The following is a 13,884-nucleotide window of genomic DNA, read 5'->3' on the forward strand; positions in this document are numbered from 1 at the left end:
TATTAAATAATTGATCTGCCAGCCTTTTATACAACAAATGCCAAGCCTATAGGAAGCCTGTGTGAAGTTTTCATTGTCTTGTGGTTGTGGCCCTGCTTCCTGTCAGAATGTATCTGTCTGCATTCAGTATCTGTCTGTGGTCTGATGTGTTGCAATTTGTTCTCACAGAACAAAAAAGCTCATGGGGGTGAGGCTCATAGCCAGATTTAGATATTATTTAGCCTATAGCTTTGGTCTGACCTTGACAATGATCTACAGTGCATTCTGAAAGTATTCAGACCCCTTGAATTTTTCCACATTTTTTAACGTTACCGCCTTATTCTAAAATTGATTAAATTGTTTGTTTACAAAAATATAAATGCTACATGTAAAGTGTTGGTCACATGTTTTATGAGCTGAAATAAAAGATCCCAAAAAGTTTGCTGATGTCAACGTTGTGAACAGAGGGTCCCATGGTGGTGGTGCGGTTCTGGTATGGGCAGGCATAAGCTACAGACAACAAACACAGTTGCATTTTATCAATGGCAATTTTAATACACAGAGGTACCGGCACGAGATCCTGAGGCCCATTGTTGTGCCATTCACCCCCCCCCCCCCCTCCCCCCGCCATCAGCTCATGTTTCAGCATGACAATGCATGGCATCATGTTGCAACGATCTGTACACAATTCCTGTAAGCTGAAAATGTCTCGGTTCTTCCATGACCTGCATACTCAGACATGTCACCCATTAAGCATGTTTGAGATGTTCTGGATTGACGTGTTCCAGTTCTCGCCAATATCCAGCAACTTCGCGAAGCCATTGAAGGAGTGGGACGACATTCCACAGGCAACAATCAACAGCCTGATCAACTCTATGCGAAGTAGATGTGTCGTTCTGCGTGAGGCAAATGGTGGTCACACCAGACACTGACTAGTTGCCTGATCCACGCCCCTACCGTTTTTTTTTTTTTACGGTAACTGTATTCCCAGTCATATGAAATCCATAGATTAGGGGCTTTTTTCAAATTGACTGATTTCCTTATATTCACTGTAACTCAGTAAAATGTATATGTTTTTACAAGCATTCTACAATACTCAATGCACATTAATTCCAGACCTTGGTTTTTAATAATCAGACAATATTCCGTACATGACATATCTTGAAGGTCTTACAACTATTTTCATTGGCCGTCATTGTAAATAAGAATTTGTTCTTAACTGACTTGCCTAGTTAAATGAAGGTTTATTAAAAAAAAACATTACGTGATGTTAATGTGGGTAACATTTTACATTATTAGGTAACAAGTCATATTACACTTTCCCCACTCTTTTCTCTGTCGTGTATTGTATGGTTTGTGTGCACCCCAGAAAGAGTGGCTGTTGCACGTGCAACAGCTACTAGGGCTCCTAATATTCTAAAGGGTTGATTCTTTTCAAGAAAGAGTGTCTTGTCCATCCCTTCAATATTTGAAGTAGAAATTGTGCACCAGTATCGGATTTTAAAACCCTGTTATATTAAATGAAGTGCCCTTGAATATAGACCACATGGAGAATTCAACAACAGATTTTCTTATATAAATAAAGACTTAAAGTGCTAAAATGTAGCATTTTGACATGTCCCTCCGTGCACTCTGATTTCTAGGGAGATTTGAACCCGCTTAACCCCAACATTTCTCCAAGTTTTCCCCATCATTTTAAAGCCTTAGTTCTTTTGTTGCATTGACAGTCATTTCTGAAGAGTTACATTTGTGATTAGTGATTCATTTATCCCTAATTTTAAGTTCTACCTTGTTACGTGAACTGAACACTCGTTTTAATATGGTGAAAAACTATTCCTGATGAAAAAAAATTCTTAAAAGAAGCTTTGAACATTATTAGTAAAATCATCGTGTAAAAGTAGGTGAACTGGTTCTGCTCTTCTTGGAAATGTTCTAGTGTTTTGTGGTGAAAAGAAAAAACATGCTCAGTTTTATACCGTTACACTTCTCAAATGGTACCAAATTGGTGGAACGAAACTAAACTATTCCACCCCTGGTTGTCCAGCATACAATACTCTTCACACAGCCACATTGTCGACCACTACAAATGGGTCACTTAGCCCCAAAACCATTTATTTAGATTATGGAAAGTTTTGTATCCTTTATTTCTTCTAATGTAATCACATGAGCGACAGGCGTGCTCAAGTCCAAAATAGCCTTGTTGAACTTTAAAGTTCTTTCGCCAGGTGAAGTACCTCATGTATTCTTCCTCGTTCTGGCCGAGAAAGAGAAGCTTCTTTGCCAGCTCCTCTGTAGAGGAGAAATCATCCACATGGATGAAAGAGTCCCTTGGGATAAATTGCTCGTAGTTGTCCCTGGATGGACCTAGAACAACGGGCACTGCTCCCAACTTCATAGCGTTGAACAGCTTCTCTGTAGCATAGTCTTTGTAGATGGAGTTTTCAAATGCCAGGTAGAATTTACAGCTGGACAATGTCTTTTAGTCTTCGTTTTCTAGGTATCTACTAAAATGTCTCCCATAGGCCTCTACTTTGACATGTCTACTGAGCTCGTTGAACACCTGTACCCTCTTGTAGTTTGGGTTCCAGTTGCTCACTATCCAGCAGACTAATTTGTCCTTCTTGGGCAGCTCAAAGATTTTATCGTCACTGGTTACCTCGACAAGCGACTCATATGGAATCTTGATATCAGGATCCAGTCGATAACTCGCAGTCAAATTGAACAAGTGGTCAACACCAGGGATCCTGTTTGTGTTAGCCGGTGATTCTGCATTCCACCACACCCATTTCTGGAACCATGGACGTTGCTCTTGGGGCATGTTCTTCAGGTCTCCATGGATGTCTCTACGGTGGAATATGACACCGTGCGCCTTGCTGGAAAGGTTTTATCCACTGTTAGGTGACAGCCTTTGATGTTAAAGTAGGCACAAGAGTCTATGTCAAAGGTGTGATCAAGTGGCCAAATCAAAATGATATTCATCCTGAATGGTTGGCTGGGCATGGTGTGTTTGGTTCACAATCTGGTTCCTTGCCCTGCGTACTTGAGTGTAAGGAGGACAGCGAGCCTTTCCCGCATGGGATGCCTGGTTGATAGGGCATGAGAGGAACTTGATCTGGGGTTTGTAGTACATGAAGGATAAGCCCAGTAAGAATGTCATTATCAGAACAGGCCGTGGAACACCCTGGGAAGCCGGAGTGGACATACCTTGACCGTTTGAAAGAGAAAAGAGACCAATCAAATCCACTCTAGAATATCAACAATAGCCATCTTATGAAATGACAATACACCATGGAATCCAGGGAACAAAATACACAAGGAATGCAAAATGCATCACTAGTGAAACATACCAACATTCAGTGCTGTTGATTAATTTAGCATACATGTTGACCATGTGTCAACCTCATTCCACAGAAGGTCCAGTGTCTGTAGGTTTTCACTCCTCCCTTGTACTTTATTGATTAATTAAGGTCACTAATTAGTAAGGAATTCCCCTCACCTGGTTGTCTCGGTCTTAATTGAAAGGAAAAACCAAAAACCCACAGACACTCGGCCCTCCGTGGAATGAGTTTGACACCCCTGATGTGGACTCTCTGGTTGTCCTATATGATGACGTACACTACAACCCTCAAACGCAACTCTGGACCTCGAAGCCAGTTCCACTGCACTCTTTCATTGTTCCCTTCTATTCAGGGACTGATTTAGACCTGGGACACCAGGTGGGTGCAATTACTTATCAAGTAGAACAGAAAACCAGCAGGCTCTGGACTTCGCAGGGTAAGAGTTGAATACCCCAGCACAGCAAACCATGTGCACAATACGCAGAGCTACGTAAACAGTACATTGTACATTTGTAGATTGGCCTGAGGGCATTGTTGGGAGTAACTGTGTGTGATAAGTCTGGATTGTTCAAGTTTCTGGTTACATTTTTTGTAAATACTTATAACATTGTCCTCTGTGTATATATTTTCAAATAAATGAAAGGCAATAGTTTTTATTTCCCCCCCATCTTTTTGAATAAAGTCCACTTGTGTTATCCTGTGAATACGGCAAGTATAGGTTCAGCAATATCTCATACAAGGAACAACAAGGTCTTAGATAATACCAAACCACGTTATCACATCAAATCCATATCAAGCATTACTCCTACGGGGACTAAAGAGAGTCCACCGGGACAGCTCACAAGAACTGCCTGAACAAACAGGACACAAAAAACAAACTGTTACATGGAGCAAGTGTCAACCCCGAGCTGCTGCTGCTGCTTCTTCAAGGTTTGTTGGCAGACTACACTCAAAAGGTGCATTGTCTCCACCTACTGTACAGGGTGGTGAGAGAAAAAAATCGAACCTGAGCTGAGGAAAAGTACAGCACTTTTTTTATTTGACCTTTATTTAACCAGGTAGGCCAGTTGAGAACAAGTTCTCATTTACAACTGCGACCTGGCTAAGATAAAGCTAGATAGAGTAAAGTACATCGAAAAAAAATCAAAAGAAAACTGCAAACTGAATAGGAGATCAAACAAGCAGCAAACAAAGAAGAAAGGCTTTTGAAAAAGTAACAATTTTTTTCATAAAATTATACCGTTTTCTTAGCTAGCTAAGTTGTTTACCTGTTGCTAGGCAGTTGCTAGGGACATTCCTGGAAGAAGCTAGCTAGCTAACAAGGAGTGTCTAGTTGGCAGAAGAGAAGAAGGGACAAAGAAGGGACAAAGTGGGACAAAATAAGGACAGAAGAAAAGGGAAAGGGGGGAAAGGGGACATTAAGGTGAAGCAGTCCTCTAAAGACACAAAAGACAATAATACAAGAAACAACACTTCTATTGCCTCTCCCTCTACGATACGCACTTCCGGGTTGGAGCGAGTAGTTGCATTCCGCTTTGCTCCACAGGTAGTATTACATTTCATTTCATTACAGTACAACAGTTTGATTTGTTTGATCTTAGCTGGCTACATAGCCGTCTTTGTATCCAAGATAATTGTGTAGTCTAGAGTAATTGTCGAGGTTACCTAGCCAGTTAGAGGTTACCTAGCCAGCTACACTTTCAAACAAAGTCAACAATGCAGCCACTGCTAGCTAGCCTATTTCACCAGCCAGCAGTACTATATCATTTTAGTCAATAAGATTTTTTGCAACGTAAGCTTAACTTTCTGAACATTCGAGACGTGTAGTCCACTTGTCATTCCAATCTCCTTTGCATTAGCGTAGCCTCTTCTGTAGCCTGTCAACTATGTGTCTGTCTATCCCTGTTCTCTCCTCTCTGCACAGACCATACAAACGCTTCACACCGCGTGGCCGCTGCTACTCTAACCTGGTGGTCCCAGCGTGCACGACCCACGTGGAGTTCCAGGTCTCAGGCAGCCTCTGGAACTGCCGATCTGCGGCCAACAAGGCAGAGTTCATCTCAGCCTATGCTTCCCTCCAGTCCCTCGACTTCTTGGCACTGACGGAAACATGGATTACCACTGATAACACTGCTACTCCTACTGCTCTCTCCTCGTCTGCCCACGTGTTCTCGCACACCCCGAGAGCTTCTGGTCAGCGGGGTGGTGGCACTGGGATCTTCATCTCTCCCAAATGGCCATTCTCTCTTTCTCCCCTGACATATCTGTCTATCGCCTCCTTTGAATTCCATGCTGTCACAGTTACCAGCCCTTTCAAGCTTAACATCCTTATCATTTATCGCCCTCCAGGTTCCCTTGGAGAGTTCATCAATGAGCTTGACGCCCTGATAAGTTCCTTTCCTGAGGATGGCTCACCTCTTACAGTTCTGGGTGACTTTAACCTCCCCACGTCTACCTTTGACTCATTCCTCTCTGCCTCCTTCTTTCCACTCCTCTCCTCTTTTGACCTCACCCTCTCACCTTCCCCCCCTACTCACAAGGCAGGCAATACGCTTGACCTCATCTTTACTAGATGCTGTTCTTCCACTAATCTCATTGCAACTCTCCTCCAAGTCTCCGACCACTACCTTGTATCCTTTTCCCTCTCGCTCTCATCCAACACTTCCCACACTGCCCCTACTCGGATGGTATCGCGCCGTCCCAACCTTCGCTCTCTCTCCCCTGCTACTCTCTCCTCTTCCATCCTATCATCTCTTCCCTCTGCTCAAACCTTCTCCAACCTATCTCCTGATTCTGCCTCCTCAACCCTCCTCTCCTCCCTTTCTGCATCCTTTGACTCTCTATGTCCCCTATCCTCCAGGCCGGCTCGGTCCTCCCCTCCTGCTCCGTGGCTCGACGACTCATTGCGAGCTCACAGAACAGGGCTCCGGGCAGCCGAGCGGAAATGGAGGAAAACTCGCCTCCCTGCGGACCTGGCATCCTTTCACTCCCTCCTCTCTACATTCTCCTCTTCTGTCTCTGCTGCTAAAGCCAATTTCTACCACTCTAAATTCCAAGCATCTGCCTCTAACCCTAGGAAGCTCTTTGCCACCTTCTCCTCCCTCCTGAATCCTCCTCCCCCTCCTCCCCCCTCCTCCCTCTCTGCTGATGACTTCGTCAACCATTTTGAAAAGAAGGTCGACGACATCCGATCCTCGTTTGCTAAGTCAAATGACACCGCTGGTTCTGCTCACACTGCCCTACCCTGTGTTTTGACCTCTTTCTCCCCTCTCTCTCCAGATGAAATCTCGCGTCTTGTGACGGCCGGCCGCCCAACAACCTGCCCGCTTGACCCTATCCCCTCCTCTCTTCTCCAGACCATTTCCGGAGACCTTCTCCCTTACCTCACCTCGCTCATCAACTCATCCTTGACCGCTGGCTACGTCCCTTCCGTCTTCAAGAGAGCGAGAGTTGCACCCCTTCTGAAAAAACCTACACTCGATCCCTCCGATGTCAACAACTACAGACCAGTATCCCTTCTTTCTTTTCTCTCCAAAACTCTTGAACGTGCCGTCCTTGGCCAGCTCTCCTGCTATCTCTCTCAGAATGACCTTCTTGATCCAAATCAGTCAGGTTTCAAGACTAGTCATTCAACTGAGACTGCTCTTCTCTGTGTCACGGAGGCGCTCCGCACTGCTAAAGCTAACTCTCTCTCCTCTGCTCTCATCCTTCTAGACCTATCGGCTGCCTTTGATACTGTGAACCATCAGATCCTCCTCTCCACCCTCTCCGAGTTGGGCATCTCCGGCGCGGCCCACGCTTGGATTGCGTCCTACCTGACAGGTCGCTCCTACCAGGTGGCGTGGCGAGAATCTGTCTCCGCACCACGTGCTCTCACCACTGGTGTCCCCCAGGGCTCTGTTCTAGGCCCTCTTCTATTCTCGCTATACACCAAGTCACTTGGCTCTGTCATATCCTCACATGGTCTCTCCTATCATTGCTATGCAGACGACACACAATTAATCTTCTCCTTTCCCCCCTCTGATAACCAGGTGGTGAATCGCATCTCTGCATGTCTGGCAGACATATCAGTGTGGATGACGGATCACCACCTCAAGCTGAACCTCGGCAAGACGGAGCTGCTCTTCCTCCCGGGGAAGGACTGCCCGTTCCATGATCTCGCCATCACGGTTGACAACTCCATTGTGTCCTCCTCCCAGAGTGCTAAGAACCTTGGCGTGATCCTGGACAACACCCTGTCGTTCTCAACTAACATCAAGGCGGTGACCCGTTCCTGTAGGTTCATGCTCTACAACATTCGCAGAGTACGACCCTGCCTCACGCAGGAAGCAGCGCAGGTCCTAATCCAGGCACTTGTCATCTCCCGTCTGGATTACTGCAACTCGCTGTTGGCTGGGCTCCCTGCCTGTGCCATTAAACCCCTACAACTCATCCAGAACGCCGCAGCCCGTCTGGTGTTCAACTTTCCCAAGTTCTCTCACGTCACCCCGCTCCTCCGCTCTCTCCACTGGCTTCCAGTTGAAGCTCGCATCCGCTACAAGACCATGGTGCTTGCCTACGGAGCTGTGAGGGGAACGGCACCTCCGTACCTTCAGGCTCTGATCAGGCCCTACACCCAAACAAGGGCACTGCGTTCATCCACCTCTGGCCTGCTCGCCTCCCTACCTCTGAGGAAGTACAGTTCCTGCTCAGCCCAGTCAAAACTGTTCGCTGCTCTGGCACACCAATGGTGGAACAAACTCCCTCACGACGCCAGGTCAGCGGAGTCAATCACCACCTTCCGGAGACACCTGAAACCCCACCTCTTTAAGGAATACCTAGGATAGGATAAAGTAATCCTTCTAACCCCCCCCCCCCCCCTTAAAAGAGTTAGATGCACTATTGTAAAGTGGTTGTTCCACTGGATATCATAAGGTGAATGCACCAATTTGTAAGTCGCTCTGGATAAGAGCGTCTGCTAAATGACTTAAATGTAAATGTATAAAGCAAAGCAGTGCGTCAAAAACAACAACACAGAGTTACACATAAACGTACAGTCAATAACAATAAAAGAGATTTTTACAGATTGCTATTTACAGATTGCCTGTTTACAGGTACAGTGATCAGTAAGCTGCTCAGACAGCTGATGCTTAAAGTTAGAGAGGGTGATATAAGACTCCAGCTTTAGAGATTTTTGCAATTCGTTCCAGTCATTGGCAGCAGAGAACTGGAAGGAAAAGCGGCCAGAGGAAGTATTGGCTTTGGGGATGACCAGTGCAATATACCTGCTGGAGCGCATACTACGGGTGGGTGTTGTTATCGTGACCAGTGAGCTGAGATAAGGCGGGTCTTTACCTAAGACTGATAGATGACCTGGAGCCAGTGGGTTTGGCGACAGATATGTAGTGAGGGCCAGCCAATGAGAGCATACAGGTCGCAGTGGTGGGTAGTATATGGGGCTTTGGTGACAAAACGAATGGCACTGTGATAGCAAACTGGATGTAGTCTGAGTAGAGTGTTGGGGGCTATTTTGTAAATGACATCACCGAAGTCAAGGATCGGTAGGATAGTCAGTTTTACTAAGGTATGTTTGGCGACATGAGTGAAGGAGGCTTTGTTGCGAAATAGGAAGCCGATTCTAGATTTAATTTTGGATTGAAGATGCTTAATGTGAGTCTGTAAGGAGAGTTTACAGTCTAACCAGACACCTAGGTATTTGTAGTCGTCCACATATTCTTGGTCCGAACCGTCCAGAGTAGTGATGCTTGTCGGGCAGGAGGGTACGGGCAGCAATCGGTTGAAGAGCATGCACTTAGTTTTACTAGCTTTTAAAAGCAGTTGGAGGCCACGGAAGAAGTGTTGTATGGCGATGAAGCTCGTTTGGAGGTTTGTTAACACAGTGTCCAAAGAAGGGTCAGATGTATACAGAATGACGTCGTCTGCGTAGATGCGGATCAGAGAATTACCATCAGCAAGAGTGACATCATTGATATATATACAGAGAAAAGAGTCGGCCCGAGAACTGAACCCTGTGGCACCCCCATAGAGACTGCCAGAGGTCCGGACAACAGGCGCTCCGATTTGACACACTGAACACTATCTGAGAAGTAGTTGGTGAACCAGGCGAGGTAGTCATTTGAGAAGCTATTGAGGCTATTGAGTCTGCCGATTGAGTCTGCCGATAAGAATGCTATGATTGACAGAGTCGGAAGCCTTGGCCAGGTTGATGAAGACGGCTGCACAGTACTGTCTTTTATTGATGGCGGTTATGATATTGTTTAGGACCTTGTGCGTGGCTGAGGTGCACCCATGACTAGCTCGGAAACCAGATTGCATAGTGGAGAATATACAGTGGGATTCGAAATGGTTGGTGATCTGTTTTATTAACTTGGCTTTCGAAGATTTTAGAATGACAGGGCAGGATGGATATAGGTCTATAACAGTTTGAGTCTACAGTGTTTCCCCCTTTGAAGAGGGGGATGACTGCGGCAGCTTTCCAATCTTTGGGGATCTCAGATGATATGAAAGAGAGGTTGAATAGGCTAGTAATAGGGGTGGCAACAATTCCGGCGGATAATTTTAGAAAGAGAGGGTCCAGATTGTCTAGCCCAGCTGATTTGAAGGGATCCAGCTTTTACAGTTCTTTCAGAACATCAGCTATCTGGATTTAGGTGAAGGAGAAGCAGGGGGTTTTGGGCAAGTTGCTTCAGGGGGTGCTGAGATGTTGGCCAGGGTAGGGGTAGCCAGTTAGAAAGCGTGGCCAGCCGTGGAAAAATGCTTATTGAAATGATCGATTATCGTAGATTTATCGGTGGTGACAGTGTTTCCTATCCTCAGGGCAGTGGGCAGCTGGGAGGAGGTGCTCTTATTCTCCATGGACTTTACAGTGTCCCAAAACTTTTTGGAATTAGTGCTACAAGAAGCAAATTTCTGTTTGAAAAAGATAGCCTTAGCTTTCCTAACTGACTGAGTATATTGGTTTATGACTTCCCTGAAAAGTTGCATATCGCGGGGGCTATTCAATGCTAATGCAGAACGCCACAGGATGTTTTTGTGCTGGTCAATGGCAGTCAAGTCTGAGGTGAACCAAGGGCTATATCTGTTCTTAGTTCTAATTTTTTTGAACGGGGCATGCTTATTTAAGATGGAGAGGAAAGCACTTTTGAAGAGCAACCAGGCATCCTCTACTGACGGGATGAGGTCAATATCCTTCCAGGATACCCGGGCCAGGTCGATTAGAAAGGACCTGCTCGCTGAAGTGTTTTAGGGAGCGTTTGACAGTGATGAGGGGTGGTCGTTTGACCTCGGACCCAGTGCGCACGCAGGCAGTGATCGCTGAGATCCTGGTTGAAGACAGCAGAGATGTATTTAGAGTGCAGATTGGTCAGGATGATATCTAAGAGGGTGCCCATGGTTACGGATTTATGGTTGTACCTGGTAGGTTCCTTGATGATTTGTGTGAGATCGAGGGCATCTAGCTTAGATTGTAGGATGGCCGGGGTGTTAAGCATGTCCCAGTTTAGGTCAACTAACAGTACGAACTCTGAAGATAGATGGGGGGCGATCAATTCACATATGGTGTCCAGGGCACAACTGGGGGCCGAGGGGGGTCTATAACAACTTCTACCTTTGCTTCTAAACACCACCCGTAATGATTAACCAATGAGAATGTACATTTAATTAGCTGAACTTTACTTTGTTAATTAGACCAGGTAATACTATGGAAAACATTATTTAAGTTAATTACATTTATTAGTTTAAATGACCATATTTAGTCAAGTACACGTTAGTTTAAAAGACAGAGCAGCATCAAATAGAACATGATTAGAGTTTCTACTTATAGTAATTAGGGAGGCTGAATGCATGGGTGAGCAGCAGGCCAATTATCTAACTCACCACACCTGGCTGCAACCTGAGCAATCAACTTGGTAGCAAACCATTAAGGTCAGGCACACCTTAAATGGTGGAGGCCCCTCTGTCTGCGCTATAGCCTAACTACGGCAAGTAAAAAGGGTCAAGGGGTCCGAGGACCTAGATGACAGAAGTGAGGGAGAGGCTGGAAGCTGTGGCTAGCGATCAATCGTTGATCAACAAACAATCAAACTGTTCTCGCTGTGTGGGTGGTTCGGCACTGGGTCAAAGATGGTAGATAGTGATGGAGACGAAAGTGAAGCAAGCATGGAGCATAGTGGTACAAATACATTTAGGAGTAAGAAAGAGAAATGAAGCGGGAGATAAAGGGAGTAATGGTTTGAAGGGGAGAGAAAGGTCTATGGAGGCAGAGAGGAGGCAGAAAAGGATGTTTGAGGAGAGCAACATAGCTTCCAACGCTAGCAGCAGTTCAGAGGTAGAGAGTGCCGAGGAAGGGCAAGATAAGTCGAGGGGAGCATGGAGGTGAGGAGGCGCATTAAAGTGATTCTGAAGTTTAGGGAGGAAGGGAAAGTTGGGGCAATGAGTCCGATAAGGTTGACTGCTGTGATAAAAGAGTTGATTGGGGAAGTTGTCCATGCTAAAGTGTTAAGAGACGGGAGCTTGTTGGTGTTCTGTAAGGACATGGCACAGAGGGGAAAAGTATAAGGTGGTGTCAAGCAGCTGGACTCATCAAGCAGGGAAACAGTGGATTAAATGGGTGATAACATGAGTGGGGGGGGGGGGGTCTGATAGAAAGGAAAGATCTGGTGTGCCTGAATGATGGCCGAGGGGCCAGAATTGATGTAGCCACGGGGAAAGAGTCTGCCTAGTGTGATGGCGGGAATCTGTGAGTGTGGGGAGTTCAGTAGGGAGTGATCATTACCCCATAGTATGCACAGTAGGCCAGAGGGAGGAGGTGTCAGTGGATGGAGTAGGCAGGTGGGTGTTTGGAAGGGCAAGGTGGGCTCAGTTTCAGGAGCTGAGTGAACAGGTGATGGCTCAGGTGGATATGAGAGGAAGTGGATAGTATGAATAACTGGGTGAGAAGTGTTAGTGGGGGCAGCTACTGAGGCTATACCTAAGAGTTCAGGGAGGAGGAAAGCAGTCCCATGGTGGACGGAGGATTGTGGGGCAATGGTGAGGAGTTGGAACAGGGCATTTAGAGTACGGAAAAGGACTCATAACTTCCAACATCTGATTCAGTATAAGCAGGCCCTGGTGAGGAGAACTATCCGTCATGTTGGCGTCGGTTCTGTGACACCATTGGAAGGGCGACACCCGTGGGAGAAGTGTGGGAGATGATTAAGAGGATGAGTGAGTGGGATTATCCAGTATGGACGAGTGGGAAGGATGTGGCAGTAACAGATGAGAAGGCAAAGATGATGGCCAAAGTATTTGTCGAAGTGCATAGCTCTGCAAATTTGTCAGAGGAGAGGGAGAGAGAACGAGAGAAGAGCATCCTGGAGTGCTGGATATGAGGGAGGATGTAAATGATGCGTTGAATGCACCATTTACCATGGCAGAGGTGAAAAGGGCAGTAGATAAGGCAATATATAAGGCTGGGTTAACTTCACCTGGGAAAGATGAGGTGTGCTATGCTATGTTGGCCCATCTTTGTGATGAGGCACTGGATAAGGTGTCGGTGTTATACAACAGAGTGTGGGAGGAGGGGAAACTACCAGGCAGCTGGAAGGAGGCAGTAGTGTAAACAAGCCAGGGAAGGACACAATGAGGTCAACAAGCTATCGGCCAATAGCTTTAACATCACATGTATGTAAGATTACGAAGAGGCTAACTTTCTTCCTGGAGTGCAGGGGGCTAGTATCGCCACATCAGAGTGGGTTCAGGAAGGGTAGGGGAACTATGGACCCAGTGCTCCTCTTAGAAGCAGAGGTCAGGAAGGCTCAGGTGAACAAGGAGACAGTTGTAGCTGTCTTTGTTTGATGTGGAGAAGGCGTATGATATGATTTGGAAGGAGGGGTTGTTAATCAAGCTTGATATTATGGGGGTAGGAGGAAGAAAGTACAACTGGATAAAATATTTTCTGTTTGGATGGTTTATCCAGGTGAGGGTGGGGAAGACTCTCAGGCAGCTACCTGGTGGATAACGATACACCACAGGGGAGCGTGATTAGTCCTCTGTTGTTCTCAATCATGATCAATTATGTTTACTCTCAGGTAAGGACAGATATTGGGAGGTTGTTATTTGCAGATGATGGGGCCTTATGGAAGAAATGTGCCATACATAGTCAGGAAGGTACAGAAAGCAATTGATGAGGTAGAGTGATGGCATTAATGTGGGGATTCAGGTTCTCTGTAGAGAACTCAGTGTTCTTTACCAGGAGGAAGGTGGGAGATGAGGTATGCTTGAGGTTATATTAGGAGATGTCACGCCCTGACCTTAGATATCTCTGTTTTCTGTATATTTTGGTTAGGTCAGGGTGTGACTAGGGTGGGTACTCACCTTTTTTGTATGTCTATGGTTTTTGTAGGTCTAGGGGTTTTTGTATGTCTATGTTGGCCTGATGTGGTTCCCAATCAGAGACAGCTGTTTATCGTTGTCTCTGATTGGGGATCATATTTAGGCAGCCCTTTTTTCCCACTTTCTGGCGTGGGATCTTGTCTATGTTTAGTTGCCTGTCTGCACTATTGCTATAGCTTCACGTTTTGTCCGTTTT

The 13,884-nt window shown here is 46.0% G+C and overlaps 1 pseudogene; it reads right to left on the reverse strand.

Moving 5' to 3' along the window:
- Nucleotides 1-2,074: 2,074 nt before the first annotated feature.
- On the reverse strand, nt 2,075-3,181 carry LOC129864799 (4-galactosyl-N-acetylglucosaminide 3-alpha-L-fucosyltransferase 9-like; annotated as a pseudogene).
- Nucleotides 3,182-13,884: the final 10,703 nt, after the last annotated feature.

Source organism: Salvelinus fontinalis, chromosome 11 (genome assembly GCF_029448725.1).
Source record: "Salvelinus fontinalis isolate EN_2023a chromosome 11, ASM2944872v1, whole genome shotgun sequence".
NCBI classification, from domain to species: domain Eukaryota; kingdom Metazoa; phylum Chordata; class Actinopteri; order Salmoniformes; family Salmonidae; genus Salvelinus; species Salvelinus fontinalis.